The 24,858-nt window shown below is 46.7% G+C and overlaps 1 pseudogene; it reads left to right on the top strand.

Moving 5' to 3' along the window:
• Nucleotides 1–2,885: 2,885 nt before the first annotated feature.
• Nucleotides 2,886–24,858, top strand: part of LOC142008258 (DGAT1/2-independent enzyme synthesizing storage lipids-like) — a 33,828-nt pseudogene continuing 11,855 nt past the window's right edge.

A 24,858-nucleotide genomic window follows, 5' to 3' on the forward strand; every position in this document is an offset into this window, starting at 1 on the left:
GCATTGATGGCGCGGACAACCTGCAGGGGAAGCACATGGGAGAGCACCAATGAGGGGTGAGCAGGGTGTGTGTGGCCCTCCCCTTCCAGGACCCCCTCCCCTCCCTTCCCCTCCCTTCCTCTGCCAGGGCTGCCTCCCCCTCCCTCCGTGGGTCCTCTTACCTCCATGAGGACAGCCCTGATGGTGGCCTTGCCGACGCCAAACTGCTGGCCCACGGATCGGTAGCTGTCTGGAGTGGCCAGCTTCCAGACAGCGATGCCGACCCGTTTCTCCACGCTGAGGGCACGCCGCATGGAGGTGTCCTGGTGCCTCAGTGCGGGGGTGAGCCACTGGCATAGCTCCAGAAATGTCTGCCGGCTCATGAGAAAGTTCTGGAGCCAGCGGTCGTTGTCCCACTCTCCGAGCACCAGCTGCTCCTACCAGTCAGTGCTGGTGGGGTAGCTCCACAGCCGGCGGCGTGTGCAGCGGGGTGGGGGGTGGTGAGGGGCTGCAGGGTTGGGGGTTGAGTCCTCCTCCCCTGCGGGCAGCTCCTCCTCTGTGGCAAGGAGGTGCTCAGCTGCCTCCTGCATGGCATCAAACAGGGCGAGCACTGCTCCTGCAGGGGCGGCTGGGTGGACCTCTGGCTGCTGCTGCTGCTGCTGCTGGGGGTCCATGACTGCGTCGCTCGAGGTGTGCGTGCCCATGGCTCTGCAGACTGCGTGCTGTGCAGGCTGCGTGTGTCTGGGAGGGGCCCTTTAAGGGAGCGGCTAGCTGTTGCCCCGGAAGCACTAGTCCACCCTGTGACCCTGTCTGCAGCTGTTCCTGGCACCCTTATTTCGATGTGTGCTACTTTGGCGTGTAGATGTTCCCTCGCTGCGCCTATTTCGATGTGGTGCTGCGCAACGTCCATGATGAAAGTTGACGTTGCCAGCCCTGGAGGACGTGTAGATGTTATTCATCGAAGTCTCTACATCAAAATAAGCTATTTCGATGTAGCGTTCACGTGTAGACGTAGCTATAGTGAGCAATGACAATTCTTCGAGTGACTGCTCTTGTGCATTCCAGGGAAGCTTTTTGCCCTGGCCAGTAACCATAGGGTCAGTGCAGCACCCTCTGGAGTGGCACCGGTGTGGTGACCAATATATGAACCACTGGAGCTGGCCCCTGCTCACTTCCTTCTCGCCGCACTGTTGGTTGCAGGAGCTCTCTCTCCTTTCTCATTTGGCTGGTAGCCATCACCTGTAGTTTAGATAGTAATGGTTGGTGTAAATAGTTGTAAATAGTATTAGATAATTGAAATTACCTGTAAATAGTACTTAATTGTTAGAGAGCTGAGGCAGGACTTCTACCCCTCTTGCTGCTTCAGTGCCAGGGGACACCTGGCTCTCCAGGTTTCAAGACCAGCTCAAAATGCGTCAAACGAATGCCCAAGAGTGACCGGCATAAAATTTGTTTGAGTTGCCTTGGTAAAGGGCACCTGAGAACCTTGGTCCATCTGCAAGACCTTCACATCCAGGACTCTCAAAGACAGAGTGCAGCACTTAAAAGTCCCACTAATGGAGGTGGCCTTGTGCCCAAATGTGTCCCCAGCAGGAGCTCAGAGCAGTGCGTCTTTGGTGTGGAGTGCTCCAGCATCATCCATGCTGTCAGAGAGCTCCCAGCACCAGAACCATGGCTCCCAGAACCACCAGAACCAGACGATGGCTCCCAGCACTCCAAGATGATACAGGAGCCAGTCCCCAGTGACTTGTGAGAAAAAGAGACACAATTGGGCCTGGTCCCCAGAGAGGGTGAAGCATCGGGAACCCTCTCAGACATCTGCCAGGTTGCACCATGAATTGGGTAATGAAGTATAGGCATCAATGCTGGTGCGAGGCAGGAGCCCACGCTCTCTGAGGCTGCCCTCAACGTTGGAGGCTTTCAATGCGGCATAGGGCCTGTTACAAATCACAGTGCTGGGACTGGCACCACAGCAGGAGACTGCATCGCCACCAGAAACACTATCCAAGGCGCAAGCGCCAGTACAAGGCGCCGCACAAGCACCTTCATTCACAGTGCTGACACCATTTCTGGTACCAGCCCAGCTCCAACAGGGCAGACCAACGGCGATGACCCTGCTTGATCTGTTTACCATTTGACACAAGGGCAGTAGCAAGAGACTGAGCAAGCCCCAGGTCCTATGGCACCAATCTGGTTATCGGGATCGGTGTCAGAGTCTGACTCTGATTCCGATGACCGGGTTGGTGCCGTAGGACCCGGGACTCATGCAGTCTCTTGCTATTTCTCTTGTGTTAAATTACTCCAGCTTGGTTAGGAGCAGGAGCATGAGGACGTCACACCACAGCTGGCACAGGCACCGGAGCCAACACTCCGCAGACGAGGGATGGCAGGCGTCCTCTCAAGAAGCACCTCCGTGGTCTTTCTGGACCCTGTGGGAGTTTCAAGAAATGCAGGGGCAAGCCGTAGGATTCCTGTCCAGGGCTTCTGGCACTCCCCAGGTGCCGCAGGCAGCACTGTCAGTGTCATTGGGGGCACCCCCACTGGAACAGTCACAAGGGCTGACCGTGTCTGAGGCCCCTCCTCAGTGATGGCACCATCCCAGCCGGCACCGTCCCAATTGTGGGTGCCGCCTTTGCAAGCACCAGGACCTATGGCACCATCAGTTCCTGCACTGGTGGGCCCGGTGTTGATCCAGGTACCAAGTTATCAAGACGCATCTCTGCCACAGCCTGCCCCGGTCCCAGGCACATTACCACAGGTGCTGAGCACAGCACTGCAGGTCCTGGTGCTGGGGACTCAAGTGGGGACTTGCACTTACCATTCCTACCGGTAGGCATGGAGGGGGCGGGGCATCTTCTTCGTGATCTCCAGACGAAGCCCCGGCTAGGTCCTCAGCATCCCCGACCATGGAAGACGGTAGGGTGTACCAGCAGTTGCTGTGCCGGGTAGCCCAGGGCCTGGGTATACAGGCGGAGGAGGTCAGGGACTAAATGGACCCAGTGACAGATATTGGGCCCACATTGGGCCCCACAAGGATGGCAATGCCCATTTTTAAAACAATTGCCAATACTTCAAGGACACTATGGCAAATCCCGGCCTCCGCCTTGCCCATGGCCAGAAGGAATGAGCGTCAGTACTTTGTTCCTGCCCAGGGCAAAAACCATCTATTTACCCACCCTTTCCCTGACTCCCTTTTTGTAGACAGAGCAAATCATAGGGAGAGGCAAGGTTGCAGGGCCCATCCCCAAAAAATTGAGAGGCCAAATGTTTGGACCTGTATGGTACAAAAAGTTTATTCAGTGGGAGACCTACAGTTAAGAATTGCTAACCAGCGGGCTCTGATTAGCAGATATGTGTTTAACACTGCTAATTCCCTGTTGTGCTTCTCAGAGCTGGTCCCACCTGAGAGTAAGCCAGAGTTTAAGGAGGTAGTGAAAGAGCATAAACTCATACCCAGGGCAGTGCTGCAGGCGGCACCAGGGTCATGGCCTCAGGGTAGCCATGCTCAAAGGGGCATAGCTATAAGTGTCTGTACTCCCATATGAGGTCCAGCAGACCATCCAGGACCTACCTTTCGATGGGCTGTAGCTATTTTCAGAAAAGACCAATAAGATGCTACACAGCCGAAAAGACTCAAGGGCTGCTTTATGCTGTCTGGGCCTGTGTACCCCTGTGACCCAACGATGGCACTTTATACCTAGACCTCCATTCACACAGGTTCCCGAACAACAGAGGGGTACTCATACGAGGAGGGAACGAGCAGGCAGAAGGCGCCATGCCCAGCAGACCACGGGCCAGAGTCATCAAAAACCTTCATCAGGGCTGGAACAAGCATTTTGATAGTTTGGTCAGGAGCGGCACACCAATTACCACCTTAGTTCCTGCTCATCCCTTGCTTTTGTTTCACCTATTCCCCTTCTGTCATGCCTAGTGCAACATAACTTCAGACCAGCGGGCCCTACGCATGGTGGAAAGGGCATACGCTATCCAGTTGTTCTCATACCTTCCGTCCCACTCACCCTCCCCGTCCCTCTTCAGGGGCCACTCTCATGAGACTGCTCAGGGAGGAGATACAATCCCTCCTCCAGTGGGGGGCTATAGAGGGCATTCCCCATCTATTTTGGGGACAGGAGTTTTATTCCCGTTATTTCTTAATTCCAAAAGCAAAAGGGGAATTAATGCCTGTTCTGGACTTGCAAAACATAAACAAGTTCATAAAAAAGACAAAGTTTCGTATGACATCCCTGGGCCTAATCATTCCAGTGCTGGAATGGGGGCACTGGTTTGCCACTTTCAGCTTCCAGTAAGCGCATTTCCACACAGCAATCTGTCTGCCCCACAGGAGGCTGCTGCTGTTTGTGGCAGGAGGGGGCCATTATGAGTTCATGGTCCTTCCATTCAGCCTGTCCTCTGCCATGAGGATCTTTTCCAAATGCATGGAGGTGGTGGCAGCCTTCCTGCGCAGGTGCAGGGTACACATCTTCCTGTACGTGGATGATTGGCTGGTCAGGAGACGCTCACAATGCCAGGGAGTCCAGCACGTGCAGCTGATCTGACAAACGTTCATAAGAACATAAGAACATAAGAATGGCCATACTGGGTCAGACCAAAGGTCCATCCAGCTCAGCATCCCATCTGCCGACGGTGGCCAATGCCAGGTGCCCCAGAGAAGGAGAACAGAAGACAATGATCAAGTGATTTATCTCCTGCCATCCATCTCCTGCCCTTGTTCTGATGGCTAGGGCACCATACTTTATCCCTGGCTAATAGCCATTTATGGACCTAACCTGCAAAAATTTATCAAGCTCTTTTTTAAACCCTAATAGAGTCCTGGCCTTCACAGCCTCCTCGGGCAAGGATTTCCACAGGTTGACTGTGCGCTGTGTGAAGAAAAATTTCCTTTTATTAGTTTTGAACCTACTACCCATCAATTTCATTTGGTGTCCCCTAGTTCTTGTATTATGGGAAAAGGTAAATAATTTTTCTATATTCACTTTCTCCACACCATTCATGATTTTATAGACCTCTATCATATCGCCCCTCAATCGCCTCTTTTCCAAACTGAAAAGTCCCAGTCTCTCTAGCCTCTCCCCATATGGGACCCGTTCCAAGCCCCTAATCATCTTAGTCGCCCTTTTCTGAACCTTTTCTAATGCCAATATATCTTTTTTGAGGTGAGGAGACCACATCTGCACGCAGGACTCAAGATGTGGGCGTACCATAGTTTTATATAGGGGAAGTATGATATCTTTTGTCTTATTATCGATCCCTTTTTTAATAATTCCTAACATCCTATTTGCCTTACTAACTGCTGCTGCACACTGCGTGGATGTCTTCAGAGAACTATTCACTATAACTCCAAGATCCCTTTCCTGATCTGTCGTAGCTAAATTTGACCCCATCATGTAGTACGTGTAATTTGGGTTATTTTTTCCAACATGCATTACCTTACACTTACCCACATTAAATTTCATTTTCCATTTTGCTGCCCAATCGCTCAGTTTGCTGAGATCTTTTTGTAGTTCTTCACAATCCCTTTTGCTTTTGACTGTCCTGAACAACTTGGTGTCATCTGCAAACTTTGCCACCTCACTGCTTACCTCATTTTCCAGATCATTGATGAACAAGTTAAACAGGATCAGTCCCAGGACTGACCCCTGGGGAACACCACTAGTTACCCTCCTCCATTGTGAAAATTTACCATTTATTCCCACCCTTTGTTTTCTGTCTTTTAACCAATTCCCGATCCATGAAAGGATCTTTCCTCCTATCCCATGACCACCTAATTTACATAAAAGCCTTTGGTGTGGGACCGTGTCAAAGGCTTTCTGGAAATCTAGGTATATTATGTCCACTGGGTGCCCCTTGTCCGCATGTTTATTAACCCCTTCAAAGAATTCTAATAGATTAGTTAGACACAACTTCCCTCTGCAGAAACCATGCTGACTTTTGCCCAACAATTCGTGCTCTTCTACGTGCCTTGCAATTTTATTCTTTACTAGTGTTTCTACTAATTTGCCTGGTACTGATGTTAAACTTATCGGTCTATAATTGCCAGGGTCTCCTCTAGAGCCTTTTTTAAATATTGGTGTTATATTGGCCGTCTTCCAGTCATTTAGTACCAAAGTGGATTTAAAGGATAGGTTACAAACCACTGTTAATAACTCCGCAATTTCACATTTGAGTTCTTTCAGAACCCTTGGGTGAATGCCGTCTGGTCCTGGAGACTTGTTACTATTCAGCTTATCAATTAACTCCAAAACCTCCTCTAATGTCACTTCAATCTGAGTGAGTTCCTCAGATTTGTCACCTAAAAAGGCTGGCTCAGATTTAGGAACCTCTGTAACATCCTCAGCCGTGAAGACTGAAGCAAAGAAATCATTTAATCGCTCCGCAATGGCGCTGTCTTCCTTGATCGCTCCTTTTATATCTTTATCGTCCAAGGGCCCCACTGCTTTTTTAGCGGGCTTCCTGCTTCTAATGTATTTAAAAAACATTTTACTATCATTTTTTGAATTTTTGGCTAGCTGTTCCTCAAAATCTTTTTTGGCTTTTCTTACTACATTATGACACTTAATTTGGGAATGTTTATGTTCCTTTCTATTTTCCTCACTAGGATTTGACTTCCACTTTTTAAAAGCTGCCCTTTTCTCTCTCACTGCCTTTTTAACATGGCTGTTTAGCCATGGTGGTTCTTTGTTAGGTCTCTTACTGTGTTTTTTTATTTGGGATATACATTTAAGTTGGGCCTCTAGTATGGTGTCTTTAAACAGTTTCCATGCAGCTTCCAGGGATTTTAGTTTAATTACTCTACCTTTTAGTTTCTGTTTAACTAGCTTCCTCATTTTAGTGTAATTCCCCTTTTTGAAGTTAAATGCCAGAGTGTTTGACCGCTGCAGTGTTCTTCCCAACACAGGAATATTAAAAGTTATTATATTGTGGTCACTATTTCCAAGAGGTCCAGTAACAGTTACCTCTTGGACCAGATCCTGCGTTCCAGTCAAGACTAGATCGAGAATTGACTCTCCCCTTGTGGGTTCCTGTACTAGCTGCTCCAAGAAGCAGTCATTTAAGGCATCAAGAAATTTAATCTCTGAATCCCGTCCTGAGGTGACATGCACCCAATCAATATGGGGATAATTGAAATCTCCTATTATTACTGTGTTTTTTATTTTGATAGCCTCTCTAATCTCCCTTAACATTTCAGCATCACTATCACTGTCCTGGTTAGGTGGTCGGTAATATATTCCTAATGCCATATTCATATTAGAGGAATGAATTGTTATCCATAATGATTCTATGGAACATTTTGATTCCTTTAGGATTTTTACTTCATTTGATTCTATATCATCCTTCACATATAGTACCACTCCGCCACCCGCACGACCTGTTCTGTCTTTCCGATATAATATATATCCCAGTATGATAGTGTCCCACTGATTGTCCTCATTCCACCATGTTTCTGAGATGCCTATTATGTCAACTTCCTCCTTTGATATGAGGTACTCCAGTTCACGCATCTTATTAGACAGACTCCTAGCATTAGTGTAAAAGCACGTTAAAATACTACCACTATTTATATGCCTGCCTTTCACAGACGTGTTGGATTTTTTTTATATGTGATTGTTTCACATCTGATCTTGCCCATATATTATTTCCCACGTTCCCTATCTGACTAACTTCTAGGGAATCCCTATCTATGGAGCCTCGTGTAAGAGAAGTCTCCGTCCGATCCAGGTGCTCCCCCGCACCAATCGGCTTTCCCCCACCTCTTAGTTTAAAAACTGCTCTATGACCTTTTTAATGTTTAATGCCAGCAGTCTGGATCCACCTTGATTTAGGTGGAGCCCATCATTCCTGTATAGGCTCCCCCTACCCCAAAAGTGTCCCCAGTTCCTAATAAATCTAAACCCCTCTTCCCTACACCATCATCTCATCCACGCATTGAGATTCTGAAGTTCTGCCTGTCTATCTGGCCCTGCGCGTGGAACTGGAAGCATTTCAGAGAATGCCACCATAGATGTTCTGGATTTCAGTCTCTTTCCTAGTAACCTAAATTTGGCCTCCAGAACATCTCTTCTACCCTTCCCTATGTCATTGGTACCGACATGTACCACGACCACCGGCTCCTCCCCAGCACTGCCCATAAGTCTGTCTAGATGCCTCGAGAGATCCACAACCTTCGCACCAGGCAGGCAAGTCACCATACGGTTCTCCCGGTCATCACAAATCCAACTATCTATCAGCCTCATGGACAATGAGGCGAAATTGCTGTTGACTCCCACCTAGTCAATTGAGTTCATGGGGACCCTCCTGGATGTGGTGCAGGCCAGAGCCTTCCCACCAGAAAGCAGGTTTCAGGCCATGGCATCTCTTTTCCATGAGGCGATTAAGTTCCTGACCATGACGGCCAGAGGCTGCTGGAGGTTGTTGGGTCACATGACGGCATGCACATTTGTAGTCCAGCACACTAGGCTGCAGATGCGTCCCTTCCACCTGTGACTCGCCTCAGTGTACCACCCTGTCAAAGACAACATAGACGTGTTGGCAACGGTACCACCACAGATTCTATCAGCCCTGCACTGGTGGCTGGACACCTGATTGGTTTGCACAGGAGTTCCCTTCACCCCCGCACCTCCGCAGCCTTCTCTCTCCCTCGTCACAGACGCCTCAGACCTGGGCTCAGGGGCGCATTTGGGGGAGCGCCAGACTCAGGCTTTGTGGGACAAGGAGGATGACCAGCTCCATATAAATGGGAGCTCAGGGCCATCAGACTTGCTTGCAAAGTGTTTCAGGACAGTCTGATGGGTCATTGTGTGTCTGTGAACATGGACAATACCACGGCAACGTACCATATAAACATGCAAGGGGGAACACATTCCTCTCCCCTGTGTCATGAGGCCCTCAGGCTCTGGGAGTTCTTCATTTAACACCAAATTCTCCTGAAGGCGCATTATCTACCAGGGGTCCACAACTCCCTGGCAGACTGTCTCAGCAGGTCCTTTATGGACCATGAGTGGTCATTACACCTAGATGTGCTGCATTTAATTTTCCAGAAGTGGGGGCATCCCCAAGTGGACCCGTTCGCCTCGCATCTGAGTGCAAGTGCAGGACATGGTTGAAAGCCATGGAGCTCTCATGCTTGGGACCTGTGAGAGATGTGCTGTTGAACAGCAGGAAGCCCTCTGCATGGGCAACATAAGTAGCCAAATGGAAAAGATTTTCTATCTAGGCATCTCAGAAGGGGTTATCCCCAGTACAGGTTCAAACACCAGTTATTTTGGACTACTTGCTGTTCTTGAGTCAGGAGGCATTGAGTCAGGAGGTGGTCTCTCCTTTTCATATCAACCAGTCTTTTGCTGGTCTTTTACCGGAAAGCTCATGCCTCCTTTAGGGAGCAGAGCTTACATACCTTGGATGTCCAAAGCGCACTTGCGTTCTATATGGAGAGGACCAAACCCTTTAGGAGGTCTCAGCAGTTGTTTGTAGTGGCGGCAGACAGGATGAAGGGCCTCCCAATCTTCACCCAGTGGATCTCCTCCTGGACAGTGGCCTGTATTAGTGAATGCTATAAGCTGGCGAGGGTTCCCCCTCACCCCATCAGAGCTCACTCTACCAGAGTGCCTGCTTCCTCAGTGGCATATTTGGCCGAGGTTCCTATCCAGGACATCTGCGGGGCAGCCACCTGGTCCTCCATCCACACATTTACAGCCCATTATGTGCTGATGCAGTATGCTAGGGATGACGCTACAGTAGGCAGGGATATCTTACATTCCATCCGGGGCTTTGACTCCACCTCCTAGATATTGGCTTGCATTCACCCAACTTGGAATGCACATGAGCAATTGCTCGAAGAAGGAAAGACAGTAAGCTGTTTTGTAACTGGTGTTCTTTGAGATGTGTCACTCCTGTCTATTCCAAAACTCTCCTGCCTTCTCCACTGTTGGAGTAGCTGGCAAGAACGAACTGAGTGGGGGACAGGTCAGGAGGTGCATATATTAGTTGCCGTATTGGTGCCACTCCAGGGGACTCCGCACTGACCTTATATGTACTGGCTAGGGCAAAAAGCTTCTGGCAACTGGGCATGTGCCAGCGCACACCCAACTTGGAGTGGACATGAGCAACACATCTTTAAGAACACAAGTTACAGAACAGGTAACTGTCTTTTCCAACCTTGAAGCTTGAACAATTACTGAAGAGAAGCTTTGCTCCTCAGGAAGATCTGAGGGAGGTGAAAGTATGGTTCCTTTTCTCACTTCTCATATCTGTGAGGACCTTCCTTTTAAATTCACACACACACGCACACACATTTGTGGCTAGGGTCAGTATTTTGACTTCTGGCAATTAGGGCCTAATTGCTTTTTAATTACCTTTTTTTTCCAATTCACCTCATACACGTTCTGTCGTGCAATCTCTTTATTGTGAAACTGCAACTGCAAATATAGATTTTTTTAATGAGAAAAAAAAAACAACAACAAAAAACGGCCATACTGGGCCAGACCAAAGGACTATCTAGCCCAGTGTCCTGTGTTCTGACTGGCCAATGCCAGATGCTCCAGAGGGAGTGAACAGAACAGGTAATCATCAAGTGATCCCTCCCCTATTACCCATTTCGAGCTTCTGACAAAAAGAGCGGCACTATTCCTAACCATCCTGGCTAGTAAATATTGATGGACCTGTCCTCCATGAATTTAACTAGTTCTTTTTTGAACCCTGTTAAAGTCCTGGTTTTTACAACATCCTCTGGCAACATCTTATGTTCTTATGCTACAGGACTGCTTGTGAAGCTACAGACTGTCACAGCTACCCATCTGAGACTATTTCACCATATATTTTGTGTTATGGCAGTCTTGGAGATGACCCAGCATAAATAGCTCGATTTGAGAATGCTTTCACTGCTGACTTGACAAAACAAGAAGGTACCAAAGTGAAATGTCTAACGAGAGCAACAGTACTCAACCCAACATTTAAGAACTGGAAGTCCCTTCAGCAATCTGAGGGTGATGAACTGTGGACCACGCTTTTAGAAGTCGTACAAATGCAACAATCAGCAAGATGTGGAAACAAGAGAATCCAAACCACTAAAAGAGGAAAATCAACCTTCTGTTGCTGGTGTCTGACTCAAATGACAAAAATGAATGTGTATCAGTCCTCAGTACTTTGTATGGTTGTTGAGCAGAACCTGTCATCATCATGGAAGCATGTCCTCTGGAATGATAGTTGAAGCATGAAGGTGCAAACAAAATTTTAGCATATCTGGCACATAAATACAAGGCCATCTCTACCAATTTTGGTGCCCTATCTAGCCTGAGCATCTGCACCCCACCTATGGGGCAGTGTTTGCTTCATGGTGGGTATTCCCCATGGGAGGTGTTGTGGGAGGCAGGACCAGAGCTGCAGGGGCAGGGAGGAGCAGAGCAGGGAGGTTCACCTGAGGCACGCAGCACAAGCTTGTGGGTTGGAGGATGCAGGGGGAGCAGGGTACAGCTGTTCCCTCCCCAACCTGAGCATCTGCATGCCTGAGGCAAGTCCTGGAACTCTGTTTTCTCCCCAAATTAGAGTTAGCAAACAAAGTCCCAGGGCCCAGTCAGGCTAGTGCCCTGGAACCTGAGGGAGACCGTAAACTAGCAGAAGGCTCATCCACTGACCTAGAGCTCAAACTTCTATAGACCGATTGGTTGTTAAGTCTCAAGTGTGATACATACAAAAACCATCAAGTTAGAGGCTGTTCTGATTATTAGTTAAATAGCAATACAGGCAAGAATCTCCCCTCCCCACTGCATTCCTGACTTCTTTTATATCCTGGTCACAACTAAAAAATAAGAGTGACTCAAAACTGAACCAATACTTTAGGCCAATGTGAGCTGACAAATGGTGCAGTCCTGCAGGAGAACAAAATACTGCTGATTTTTTTTTCTCACAGCATTCTAACTATGAAATGAAATGTGTGACTTGTCAGAACCAAGAATTAATTGTTAGGCTGATCACTTTTGATTCATATTGGATGTGCTAAAATTGACTCCTAGAAGATCTTTCCCATATATAGTAAGGAGTTTCCACACCTGTAGTTAGGCGCTTTATGGTAAATCACAACATTACTTATAAAAAGCTAATATTGAAATTGTTGTACTCTGTATTCTTGATAGGTTATGAAGTTCATGGTATAGAAAAAGTACCAGAAGGACTAGGGATTATTGTTTATTACCATGGAGCCAGCGCTGTAGACTACCACTTCTTCATCTGTAATCTCTATCTACGGACAAGAAGAGTCTGCTATTCAGTAGTTCATAATTATTTGCCCTTCATACCAGGTAAAGTACTTTCATTGTAAAATTCAGATACAGTTCCATACTACAGGAGGTAAGTATCTTATTACAAATATTAAGATTCAAACAAAATGTTTACCACGTGTGCACTACAGGAAATAGTATAATTTCAAGCATTTGAGAAATTCTAAGCCCTTCTGAAGTTCATTAGAGCTAAAAGTTGTTTGAGCTCCTGATCAAGTGGATCCCACAAATGGTGCAATTATGTGTTCTTCACATGAGTTCAAAAAGCTTTTCTCTAGCAGTGTCCTTCAGGGGATCCCAGAGGCATACTGTATGCTGTCATGGTCCCCCTCCCTAAACCAAAAAGGGTGAGGCAAACCCAGCTGCTAGCCATGTCCTTCTAATCTGCCTGACAGAGAGACAGAACTGAAGTATAAACCAGTCTAACAAACCTTTTTTTTCCCCAGCATGCTAACCGATTGTATAGGTTGTTAAATAGAAATCCTAAGAAGGATCCAGCTTCTCATGAGGGTGGACATTAGGAACAGACTGCACTGGCCCATACTCATTCAAAACTTTGATTTAGAGATCAAAATTAATCTTTGATGTAATTTCATTGAAGTTAATAGTCTTGTACCAAGGATGGATTTTGCCTGAACAATAGAACCCCAGAGTTATAAACACCTTAGCTGTTTCTCCAAAAGTGGCATGCTAATAAACAGCCCAAAATATGCTAATAAGGCATAGATGCAAATTCCCGGCACCTCATTACCATAAGGTCACATGATTTGGAGTCCGGAAGATGTTCTTCCCGACTTCAAAATAATGTGTAGAAGCGCGGCCCCCGGAGGATCTTCTGGAAGGAAGTCCTCCTTCCGGAGAGCCCTTCTTCCCAAAATTTTCAGGAAGAAGGGCCCTCCGGAAGGAGAACTTCCTTCTGGAAGACCCCCTGGGGGCCACGCTTCTATACGTTGTTTTGCAGTCCGGAAAAACGTCTTCCAGACTCCAAATCACGTGACGTTATGGTAATGAGGCATCAGGAATTTGCATCTGCGCCTCATTAGCGTATTTCAGGCTGTTTATTAGCATGCCACTTTCGGACGAATGGAGGTTCTTCATAACTCTGAAATGTTCATAACTCTAAAGAAAACATTATGGTTGTCTGTTAAAAACCCCAGGTTTGAAATTTTACCTTGCAGAAGAAAAATGCTTATACTTAATGCTTACGAAGGGATAGAAATGCATGTGGTCAGCTTACAGATAGATCTTTGTGATTGAAACAAATCAGAAGCAAGGAAATAGTGTAGCCTTGGTCCTACTGGAATGGACTGTAATTCCTTGATGAAATGGAACTAATAGTAAAGAATATGTTTCCTGACTACAGAGTTTATTCCATCTGGATAATGTATGTGAAGATACAGACTGACCCTTTTCATTATCAACATATAATAGAAATTGACTTAAATAATGTCTAAAGATTCTTGTCCATCTGTACAGAATGTCAATGCTCTTTTAACACCAGGTGTGTGAAATCTTATCTTAGCTTGGCGGGGTGATGTGTGGGACAGGGGGGAATGGAAACTGACTGATGTAGAAATCTATGACAACTTTGGCTAAAAGGCAGGTGTGAAAATTAGCACTACCTTGTCTTCCTGCAAAATTGTATATGGAAGATCCACTATTGGAGCCTGCAATTCAATAATTCTTCTTGCTGAAGCAATTGCTACTAGAAATGTTATTGTTAGTGAAAATGGAAATAAGGAACATTCCCGCAACCCACTGGCTCAAAAGGATATTGGAATTGTGTAAGTATCCAGTGATAGAAGGCTACATATAATTTAGACCCTTCATAAATGTGTTAAGTAATTCATGTGGAAGCACCACCCTATGATAGTGGAAGGTAACAATGGCTGATAAATGAACTCAGATGACAATTCTGACATTTAAGTAAATACCCCAACATACTTCATATGGGACTCTGGGACACCCTTTTCAGATAACTATAGAGAAAACCTTTTTCAATTTAACAGATAGCATTAGAAGCCTGCTTTGACTTAATTTTAAAGTCATATCCACACCTGACTCTGACTCTAGCACAGCCAGCCAGAATGCAATGTGAGTGTCTCAGGCTGTTTTCAGCCTGGACCTGACATTTCCCTCAAGCCTTTATCAGTGGCATTGCCACTTCCTTGTGGGGCTCTCTGTGACTCCTCTGTGATAGAGATATATAAATTATGACAGGTGTGGAGAGGGTGAATAAGGAGAAGTTATTTACTTGTGCCTATAATACAAGAACTAGAGTACACCAAACGAAATTAATGGTAGCGGGTTTAAACTAATAAAAGAAAAATCTTCTTCACTCAGCACATAGTTAACCTGTGGAACTCCTTGCCAGAGGAGACTGTGAAGGCTAGGACTATAACAGAATTTAAGAAAGAGCTAGATACATTCATGGAGGTTAGGTCCATAAAAGGCTGTTAGCCCAGGGTAGGAATGGTATCGCTGGCCCCTGATTGTCAGAGGCTGGAGATGGATGGCAGGAGACAAATCGCTTGATCATTGTCTTTGGTCCCCGCCTCTGGGGCACCTGGCACTGGCCACTGTAGGCAGACAGGTTGCTGGGCTGGATGGACCTTTGGTCTGACCCAGTATGGCCATTCTTATGTTCTTTTGCTCTAAAAAACTAAACAGCTGGTTTCACTCTCCTTAGTTTGTCAGACTTCAACTGTCTAATAAATTGTCAAAATTTACTTTTAGAACCCAACCTTCAAAAGAAGATGGTTTCTCTCTTGTTTTAGGCTTAAATTTCATCTACATTGTTGAGGCAAATGTTAGGATGGGTAATGAGGATAACATTGTCTCCTCTATGAAGAGTGTGACGATGAAGAAGAAAATGGATACTGCAGTCTTTGATATCTGAAAAATGACTTTCTAGTTCTCTTCGTATGCTGTGGCTTGTAAAAATGCACACACTTTGCAGTGTATCTTGTTTCCTTCATTTTATCTAATACCTCAACAAGCCTAACACTCAGCCCTCAATGGGGAAATCTTTGACTCTTTCTATGGAGGCAAGATGATTTCAGCCAAGATTTCAGCATTTTAAGAAAACTGCAGATGAAACTGCTGGTGTTGGAAAATATAAGCATATTTAATAATCTATTGGCCATATGAAGCAATAATGTTTGTTAATTTTCTTTCATTTTCTGGCAGAAATTTGATGAACAGCTCTAATTTTTCTCATGAATAATATTGATAGCAGCAGTGACTCATAAGTTGAGGCCCAAAGTAGGTGCTCAGAATAGTTTTCAGTCTAATATATCAATTTTCTCATCCTCTTGAGTAGAAGGATTAGAATAAACGGTGTTGCAATTCCTCTTGAGACCTTAACCTCTCAGTATCTGGAAAATCAGCTCTACTCTGGACTCATCACTCAGGTTTTTACTGTATGCCGGTAAAGAACTACAATGAGTAGATCAGGCTCAAGCTTAGAAGGAGGGTTAAGAGTAGACCATTGTCATCAGAACCCAAATTTCCAAAGAATCCCGTAAGTAGTTACTTTATATATAATTTTAACTCTATACTGTAACTTGCTCCTTCCATTCTCCATCATTTCAGGTGCTCTATGATTGATTTTTTAATTTATCTGAGTCAGTCTCTATACAGATCATGAGCTATCCATGTGTCATAGATCTGTCATATATTACACATCATTCACTTCCCTACATTTTCCTAGTGGTGCCAGAGGTGGGATGTTGCTGTGAGGCCTCACAGGTACCCAAAAACTGGTTAACTGGACCCCTCTTAAAGGAGACATACCTATGGAAGACATGGTAAAGGTGCTGGTGGAGGCCACAGCAGCCCAGCAAGAGACTACCTGGGTGCAGGTGGCTGCCCAGGAAGAGTCACTGCAGCACCATCAGGAAACAATCTAGCTGCTGATGAGCCAGGCAGCTCAGGACTGAGGCATTGTGTGGGAGGGTGAATCAGCTGAAGGCCCTGGCTGTGCAGATGCAGAGTCAAGACAGGAGCTGGGCATTACACACCAGTGGTTACTTACAGAAGATGATCAGGAATGATCATGTGGAGGACTATGTTTTGGCCTCTGAAAGGACAGCCTTGCGGGAGGCCTTCCCCAAGCCCAGTGGACCAGCATTTTAACCCTTTTCCTGAGTGGGGAGGCCCAGAAGGCATGTTTCGATATGGCGGAGGAAGAGACTTCCAACTACTACCCGTTGAAGACAGAGATTCTGGCACAGGCAGGGATCACAGCAGTGGTGAAAGCCCAAGGATTGCATCAAGGGAAATATTGGGAAGACAGAATTCCCCAAGCTCAATTATTTGACCTGATCCATCTGGCCCAGAAATGGGTGTGGCCTGAGATCCACAGCCCAGAGAAGATCACAGAAATCATCATCTTCAACAGATACACGAGGGGCTACCACCAGACCTGTGGGAATGGCTTGAGCAGAATGACCCCTCTACATTAGATGACTTAGTTGCCCTCTTGGAGAGGCAGTTGACTGCCAAGGAACTTTCTGACCCCCTGGGAAGGTGGTGCATCAGAACAAGAAGCTTGCCCTCCCTCCAAGGCCCCACGCTCCTGAAGCCCCAGATGGAGCGCAGACAGAGAAAAAGGAGGCGGAGGAATGAATAGAGGTTGCAAAGGGAATTGGGAGCTGGGATAGAGAGGGCTGGGGGCAAGGCACAATTGGGGTGCCCCACAGAGGGTATAGGTGTTACACCTGTGAGGAAATAGGGTACATTGCAGTGCAGTGCCCTAACAAAGAAGAGGCTATTCCTATGACCTGGGGAACCTGCAAGATCCCTGTGCCCTGGTCAACCTGGCAGGCGTGGCAACAGCCCCTCATCAGTACACCTGCCCAATAAAAATGAATGGGGCAGAAACCACCGCGTTAGTAGATTTGGGGAACACAGTTATGTTGGTCTCGGGGAAGCTAGTGGGACAGGACCCGCTGACCTGAGCCAAGCGCACTGGGATTTCTTGTGTGCAGGGGTATGTTAATTCTTACTCCTCCATCCCTGTGAAAACAGAGGTTTAAAGAAGTGTCACAAACATAACTGTGAGAGTAGTCCACAGGATTCCCTATCCAGTGGTCATAGAATGAGACTTCCCTAGGTTTAACAACCTGCTACCACGGGACTGGACAGAAGAAAGTCTTCTCTCTTGATCTTCCATACATTTTACCAGGACCTGTTCTCTGTGCCAGGGAAACTTTGGAAGGTGAGGTGGGAGAGAAGGGCACCTAAGAGTTTGGGAACCAGAATCTTGGCTCAGAATCTGAAGGAGACACTTGTGTGGGGGACTAGGGGAGCCCACCCGACCACTAAGAGAGAAACCCTGGAAGTAGATGAGCCAGAAGCAGGTCCCACCTCATCATGGGAGGAAATTGAGGTAGGCCCCCTTCAGCTTGGACATATTGGACCCTCCCAGGAAACTTTTGGACAGGATCAAACCAATGACCTGGCTTATCAAAATGTCCCATAAGGATGTGGTCAAGGTAAATGGAATTCTGTGGAGGGAAGGAGCAAGGGTACTATGCCTTATTATATAATTAAGGGGTATCTGCTATATAGAGTAGGTCATACACAGGACCAAGAGGTGGAACAACTTTGGTACCTCAAAAGCACTGGAGGGCAGTATTGGAGTTAGCTCACAGTCACTTGTTTGGGGAGCAACTGGTGGGGAGACAAGACCCTGGGCTGCATACTATGGAGGTTCTTTTGGCTAGGGATATACATGGAAGTCTGGAAATACTGGGCTCCCTGCCCTGAATGACAGTTATATGGGCCCTAACTTCTCCTGAGGACCCCATTGGTACCCCTACCAATCATTGAAGTCCCCTTTGAGAGGATTGCCATTGATGTAATTGGGCTGCTAGAGAAATCCTTGTGGGGCCATCAGAGCATACTAGTTGTTGTGAACTATGCTACCAGATACCCAGAGGCTGTGCCCCTATGCAATACCCTATCCAAAACAATTGCAAGGGAACTAATCCAGATTTTTGCTAAGGTAAGGATACCCAAAGAAATCCTAACGGATAAAGGGACACCCTTTGTATCCAAGCTCCTGAAGGACTTATGTACCCTACTCTGCATATCTGCCCTGAGGACGTCAGTCTGTCACCCCCAAACTGATGGCCTTGTTGAGCAGTTTAACAAGACTCTGAAATATATGATAGGGAAAGTGGTAAACTGGGATGGCAAGGACTGGATACTCTGCTGCCATACCTCATTTGCCATATGGGGAGTTTCTCAAACTTTTACTGGATTCTCCCCGTTTGAGCTTTTGTATGGGCATAACCCCTGGAGTATTATGGACCTCGCCAAAGAGGCATGGGAGGAGCAGCCCAACCCAGGGAGGAATATCATGTATTACATGCTTCAGATGACAGACAAGATACCCAGTGTCACCTCCATAATGCGGGAACATTTAAGCCGTGTCTACACGTTCACGCTACTTCGAAGTAGCGGCACTAACTTCGAAATAGCGCCCGTCACGGCTACACGTGTCGGGCCCTATTTCGAAGTTAACATCGACGTTAGGCGGCGAGACGTCGAAGCCGCTAACCCCATGAGGGGATGGGAATAGCGCCCTACTTCGACGTTCAATGTCGAAGTAGGGACCGTGTAGTCGTTGTGCGTCCCGCAACATCGAAATTGCGGGATCTGCCATGGCGGCCATCAGCTGAGGGGTTGAGAGACGCTCTCTCTCCAGCCCCTGTGGGGCTCTATGGTCACCGTGGGCAGCAGCCCTTAGCCCAGGGCTTCTGGCTGCTGCTGCCGCAGCTGGGGATCCATGCTGCATGCACAGGGTCTGCAACCAGTTGTCGGCTCTGTGGATCTTGTGTTGTTTAGTGCAACTGTGTCTGGGAGGGGCCCTTTAAGGGAGCGGCTTGCTGTTGAGTCCGCCCTGTGACCCTGTCTGCAGCTGTGCCTGGCACCCTTATTTCGATGTGTGCTACTTTGGCGTGTAGACGTTCCCTCGCTGCGCCTATTTCGATGTGGTGCTGTGCATCGTCGAAGTTGAACATCGACATTGCCAGCCCTGGAGGACGTGTAGACGTTATTCATCGAAATAGGCTATTTTGATGTTGCTACATTGAAATAAGCTACTTCGAAGTAGGCTTCACATGTAGATGTAGCCTTAGAGAAGTCACAGAAGGCCTGCAGACCTGTTACAACCATGAAGCAACACCCTGGAAGTTCAGGTGGGAGATCAGGTGATGGTGTTGGGGTCAACAGCTGAAGAGTAAACTCCTAGCCAGGTAGCAGGTGCTATATGAGGTGATAGAAGCTGTTGGCAAGGTGGACTACAAGGTTCGCCAGCCTGACCAACGGAAGCCAGAACAAATATATCAACTTGAAACCTTGGCAAGACAGAGGAGTGTAATTGGTTGCTCTGGGAGCACCATCTCAAGAGGGGATTCCACAGAAACAGGTAAGGATATCCCCTGAGTTGACCCCAGACCAGCACACAGAAGTGGCTGACATAATTGAGAGAAATCATGATGTGTTTTTGGCTGAGCCTGTGAGAACAACTGAGGTTTACGATGACATCATCACCAATCCAGAGGTGAAGATGAATGTTAAGTCCTACTGGATAGCTGAGGCAAAGCGAGGGGAGATTCAAGCCGAGGTTAAGAAGATGCTGGAACTCAGAGTCATTAAGGAGTCACACAGCCAATGGTCCAGTCCTATTGTGTTAATGCCCCAGCCCGATGGAAGACTATGGTTTTGTAATGACTTCTGAAGGTTGAATGAGGTGTCCAAACTTGATGCCTACCCTATGCCACAGGTAGAAGAACTAATCAACCAACTGGGAAAGACCTGATTTCTGTTCATCCTTGACTTAACCAGAGGAATCAACTGGCTGATCCCTCTGGCCCCAGGAACCAAAGAAAAGATGGCCTTTTCAACCCCAGAGGGACTCTTCCAGTATATGATCCTCCCCTTTGGCCTGAATGGGGCCTCTGCAACATTCCAAAGGCTTATGGACAAGCTATTACATTTGCATGCCTAGTATGTGTCTGCCTATTTAGGTGATGTTGTTGTCCACAGCCCAGATTGGGGGACACACCTTGAGAAGATGGAGGCTGTGTTGGAGACCCTATGGAGATCTGGCCTTATGGCGAAGCCCAGTAAGTGAACAATTGGGCTAGCTGAAGCTAAATACCTCAGGCATATTATAGGAAGGGGCATAGTAAGGCCCCAATTAAACAAGGTAGAAGCAATACAAAACTGGACCCGTCAAACCAGGAAGAAGCAGGTCAGGGCATTTCTAGGACTGGTTGGGTATTACCACAGATTCATTCCTCACTTTGCTTCCAGGGTACCCCTTGACTGACCTGACCAGAGCTCATGGCCCTGACATTGCACCACTGGAGCAGAAGAAGCTTTCATGGATCTGAAGAGTGCTCTCTTCAGTGACTAAGTCCTCGTAGCTCTTGATTTTAAAAAGAAGTTTATCCTGCAGACTGATGCCTTGGAATTGGGGTTGGGGCAGTGTTGTCACACATGGCTGGGGAGGAAGAACAACCAGTCCTATACCACAGCAGGAAGCTCCTGCCAAGGGAACAGAGGTATGCCATAGTAGAGAGGAAATGTCTTGCTGTGAAATGGGCCATGGAAAGCCTATGCTACTACCTCCTTGGACGAAAGATTACCCGTGTCACTGATCATGCACCCTTGCAGTGGATGCACCGTAATAAGGACAAAAACACAAGGGTAACCAGATGGTTTCGATCCCTGCAGCCTTTTCACTTCCAGGTGCAATATAGATCAGGAATCCAGCATGGAAATGCAGACAGCTTGTTTAGGGTATACAGTTCCTCAGCCCAAGTAGCCCAACCCCAGGATGTTGAGCAGTGGTTTGGGGGAGGGGGCAGAAGTTTATGGCAGGGTCAGCTGAGAGGGCTCCTTCAGGGTGGGAGAAAGAAGCCCAAAAAGTGGAAAAAGACCCGCTAAATAGAAGTAGAGTACAACAGGGCAATCAGAAGCAGCTGGGAGGGAGCTGGCTCAGGAAAACTGGGGTCAGCTGTCTCAACTGCTGGCTTGATGAGGGCATTTAAACATCTCCACAGTTGGAAGCTGGAGGAGAGCTGTAGGAGAGACAGAGTGAGAAAGCAGAAAAGTTTGAGAGTAAAGCATATCAGCTTCAGGGCAGGAACAGCAGGGGAGTGAGTCCCAAGAGGAGTGGCTGGGCTCCCTGCCACAGGGACCCATTGCAAGCCCCAGCTCCTGGGGAAAGGGGGTGAGAGACTGACCTAAACAGTGGCCCAGGTAAGAAAGGCACTTGACACAGTTCCAGTATCTCTTGTTGTGATAAGGTAGATGAGAAGGAGCCAATGGTGCTGGCTGAGCTGAAGGGTGTAGCAGTCAGATAATGGTTCTGATCTTGGATCTGATAATGAGAGACAGCAGTGGACCTGGTAGAACTGATCTTAGAGCTGGAGATTCCAAAGGTGTCTTCTTGGGATGTGGAACTGGAGGTGAAATCACCATTCCTGTGTTCTCCTACCTTCTGGAGGGAAGGTAAGGCAGGCCAGAGTCAAAATTTGGCTTTAAATTTGTAACCATCAACAGATGCAGTGGTAATAACTGACACATATAAAGAACATTCAATGTCAGCCTGCAGTAACTTCCCTTGTTTTATTCCATCTACTTTTTCTGTTGTTTGTCGGGATAACTTCATGTATTCTGGGGCTACTGGAACAAGATGAGCTTGAGTCTGGAAAGACTTTTTTTTTCCTGGGGGCGAGGGAGGTGGAGGGGGACAGAGGGGGAGAGATGGCAGTTTCCTCCTTGGAGTGCTGCTGCAAGCAGATGAGACAGTGGGGAAAATGGCTGGTGGAGTGCTAGAGAGAGGTTGGGTTGCATTGGGAAAGAGGCAAATAGGCAGAAACCTGCACCTGAACAGCAGGGGTGCAGTAAGTGGGGAGCCCATGGATAGGGACTCCAGTGGCCTAGGTTCATTATCAAAGGGGTGCCAGGAACAGAGCTGAAAGAGAATAACACCAGTTCAAGAGGGACAAAGCTACTATGAAAGTAGGGATAGGCTCAAAGAGACAGTACCTAGGAAAAGGAAAGGCATGGATGTTTGGAGAAAAGAGGAAATATGAGCGTCAGAGTAGTACAACTCAACATGAGGAGAAATAACTAAAGGTTCCCTAAGAAATCTAAGGTTTCTTCTTCATTCAAATGGATTGACATAAAACATAATTTCACCTATAAATTGCCTCTACCTGCCTCTATTGCGCCACTTCAGAACTCCTCTCCATTGAGCTCGTTATGCTGATTATGACATCTGCAGTTTTATCAGATATGTAATATAAGGCTAAGCTTAAAAATGTTGATGGGGCATGTGTGCGTGCATGTGCATGTGTGTGTTTGTGTGTGAGAGAGAGGCAGGGAATGTTTTCGATTGGGTTTAATTTTCAATATGTGAACTGTAATGAGTTTAATGCACCATAATGATATGTAGTGGTTGTGCTTATTGCAGGCATACAAATGTATCTTAAACTTCTTCCTGCGGTGTATACAGGGAGAGAAGAAAGGCAACTTACTGTGTGTGGCACCGGGAGGAGCTCGAGAAGCATTCTTTAGTGATGGAAAACTACACAGTCTTGTGGGGTAATCACAAAGGTTTGGCTCAAGTGGCCATAGATGCAAAAGTGGTGAGTGTTTTTCTTGTGTGTATGATGTAAATGTGTACCCCATACATGACCCTCTCTGTGCCTGAGACGCCATAAAATATGTACATCTCTTATAGCTTCTAGCTACAGGGCCTGGTCTGACACTTCCTTCATATGCCCAGAGAAGAATTGTTTGTGCCAAACTGGATTTCAAATCCTTGACGCTAGCCTGTTAGCAACCTAAACAATCTCCTCAGGACTGTGGGAGCCTTTGCTGAGGTTTGAAGGCTAACTGTAGGTGAATCCAAGTTCCCGAGCAAATTTGAAGATTTCCCCTGTGATAACCAGACCCTGTCCCTACCTACTAACAGAAATTCCTGGTTTGCTATCTTCAGGCAGACAGCATACATACCAGCCTGTTTGCTTCAAGTGAGGGTCAGCTCCTAGATAACTTCAGAGCACCAAGATATAGTTAAACTTGATTATTTTCACAATATTATCAAAAGCTAGGATTTCCAAGAGAGTGGGTAAGGATGATGACTGACAGAGGCTACATATTAAACAAAATCCCTATATACTTTATAGAGACTAAAATTAACTTTAACAGAATGTCTATCTATAAGTTGTATTTTTCTCAGCTAACTATCCTTTCCAGCGCTCCCAACCAGGGCAGGATGGGATCTCACTTTCATGAATGTAATTGCACTGCCCAGTTACATCCTCAGATGCAGGATAAAGAAATGTCATTTTGTGTTCCCCTTATATCACTCCAAATCTATTTGTCTGCAGAGTACAGACGACACTGCCTCTCCCCCACCTGTTTCCTCTAGGATTTATTTCCTGGTGTGCTGACTTCATGTTGATTTCATATTCTTATGTTGACATGGCATGCAAACAGGGATTCTGTTGCGTTGCTTTCAACTCCTATTTCACAGGTGAACAGAGGCAGAGAAATGAATTATACATCCTTTTTGTGGCAGAAACATGTCTGTCAATCTTTCCTTGAATCAGACATTTAGGAACATATTTTCTATATATTTATGTAAAACTGCTTACTTGATAACCCTGTGATATTTGCCACTCTCACCCGTAGGTTCACTAACCATACATGAACAAAGGGATTATGGAGACAGCCAAATTTTTTCTGTTTTCAGATATAGTTTGTAAAACTGAGTCTCTCTTTTTTCTAGGATTACAGTATGCAACCTATATAGCTTCAAAAACATTTTATATATTAACAGAATTATTATAGTCTAATGTCAAATACAGGTTGATCCTCTCTAGTCCAGCAACATCCATAATTTGGCATGACTTTAGCTAGCCGGACATCCACTTACCCCGGGTGTGGCCAAGTTTCCCATGGTCCATAAAGTTTGTTTCCAGCCACCAGTCCTGGCTCTCAGTGTTCTGTGCTGTTATTTAGCTGTAATTTACCCCTAAATGTCTTTTAAGAGCCCAATAAGCAGTGGAAGTGTTAGTAATACTGTTAGACAAAATGGACCTCCCATGGTCCAGCATATTGTCTTGTTTGGCACCAGTCAGGTCCTAAGGGTGCTGGACAAGAGAGGTTCAACCCGTGTAAGAATACAGGGAGCAATTTTGTGAGACTGTGTACTTCAGGGATAATACAGAGTAGGGGTTCCCATTTTCCGAATGCTCACCTGTGCAGCTGCAATAGGCATTGATGCCTATTATGAGCACTTCCAGCAGGTTTCTGGTTGGGGAGACTGAGGGCATGCCTATGTTTACGTGAAGATCAATGGTCCACAGGTCGATCTTGCAGGGTTGAAGTTAGTGAGCCTAGTAGGGACGTGCAAAATCAAACACTGAGGGCACTCCCATCAACTCTGATACTCCTCGCATTCATTAAGCAAGAGAAGTCGATGTGAGAGTTTCTATCATTGACCTCTCACAGTCCAGACAGTCACACTTCTGGTTCAGCCAATCTTTAAGAGAAA

The sequence above is a fragment of the Carettochelys insculpta genome, chromosome 2, assembly GCF_033958435.1.
Source record: "Carettochelys insculpta isolate YL-2023 chromosome 2, ASM3395843v1, whole genome shotgun sequence".
Classification (NCBI taxonomy): domain Eukaryota; kingdom Metazoa; phylum Chordata; order Testudines; family Carettochelyidae; genus Carettochelys; species Carettochelys insculpta.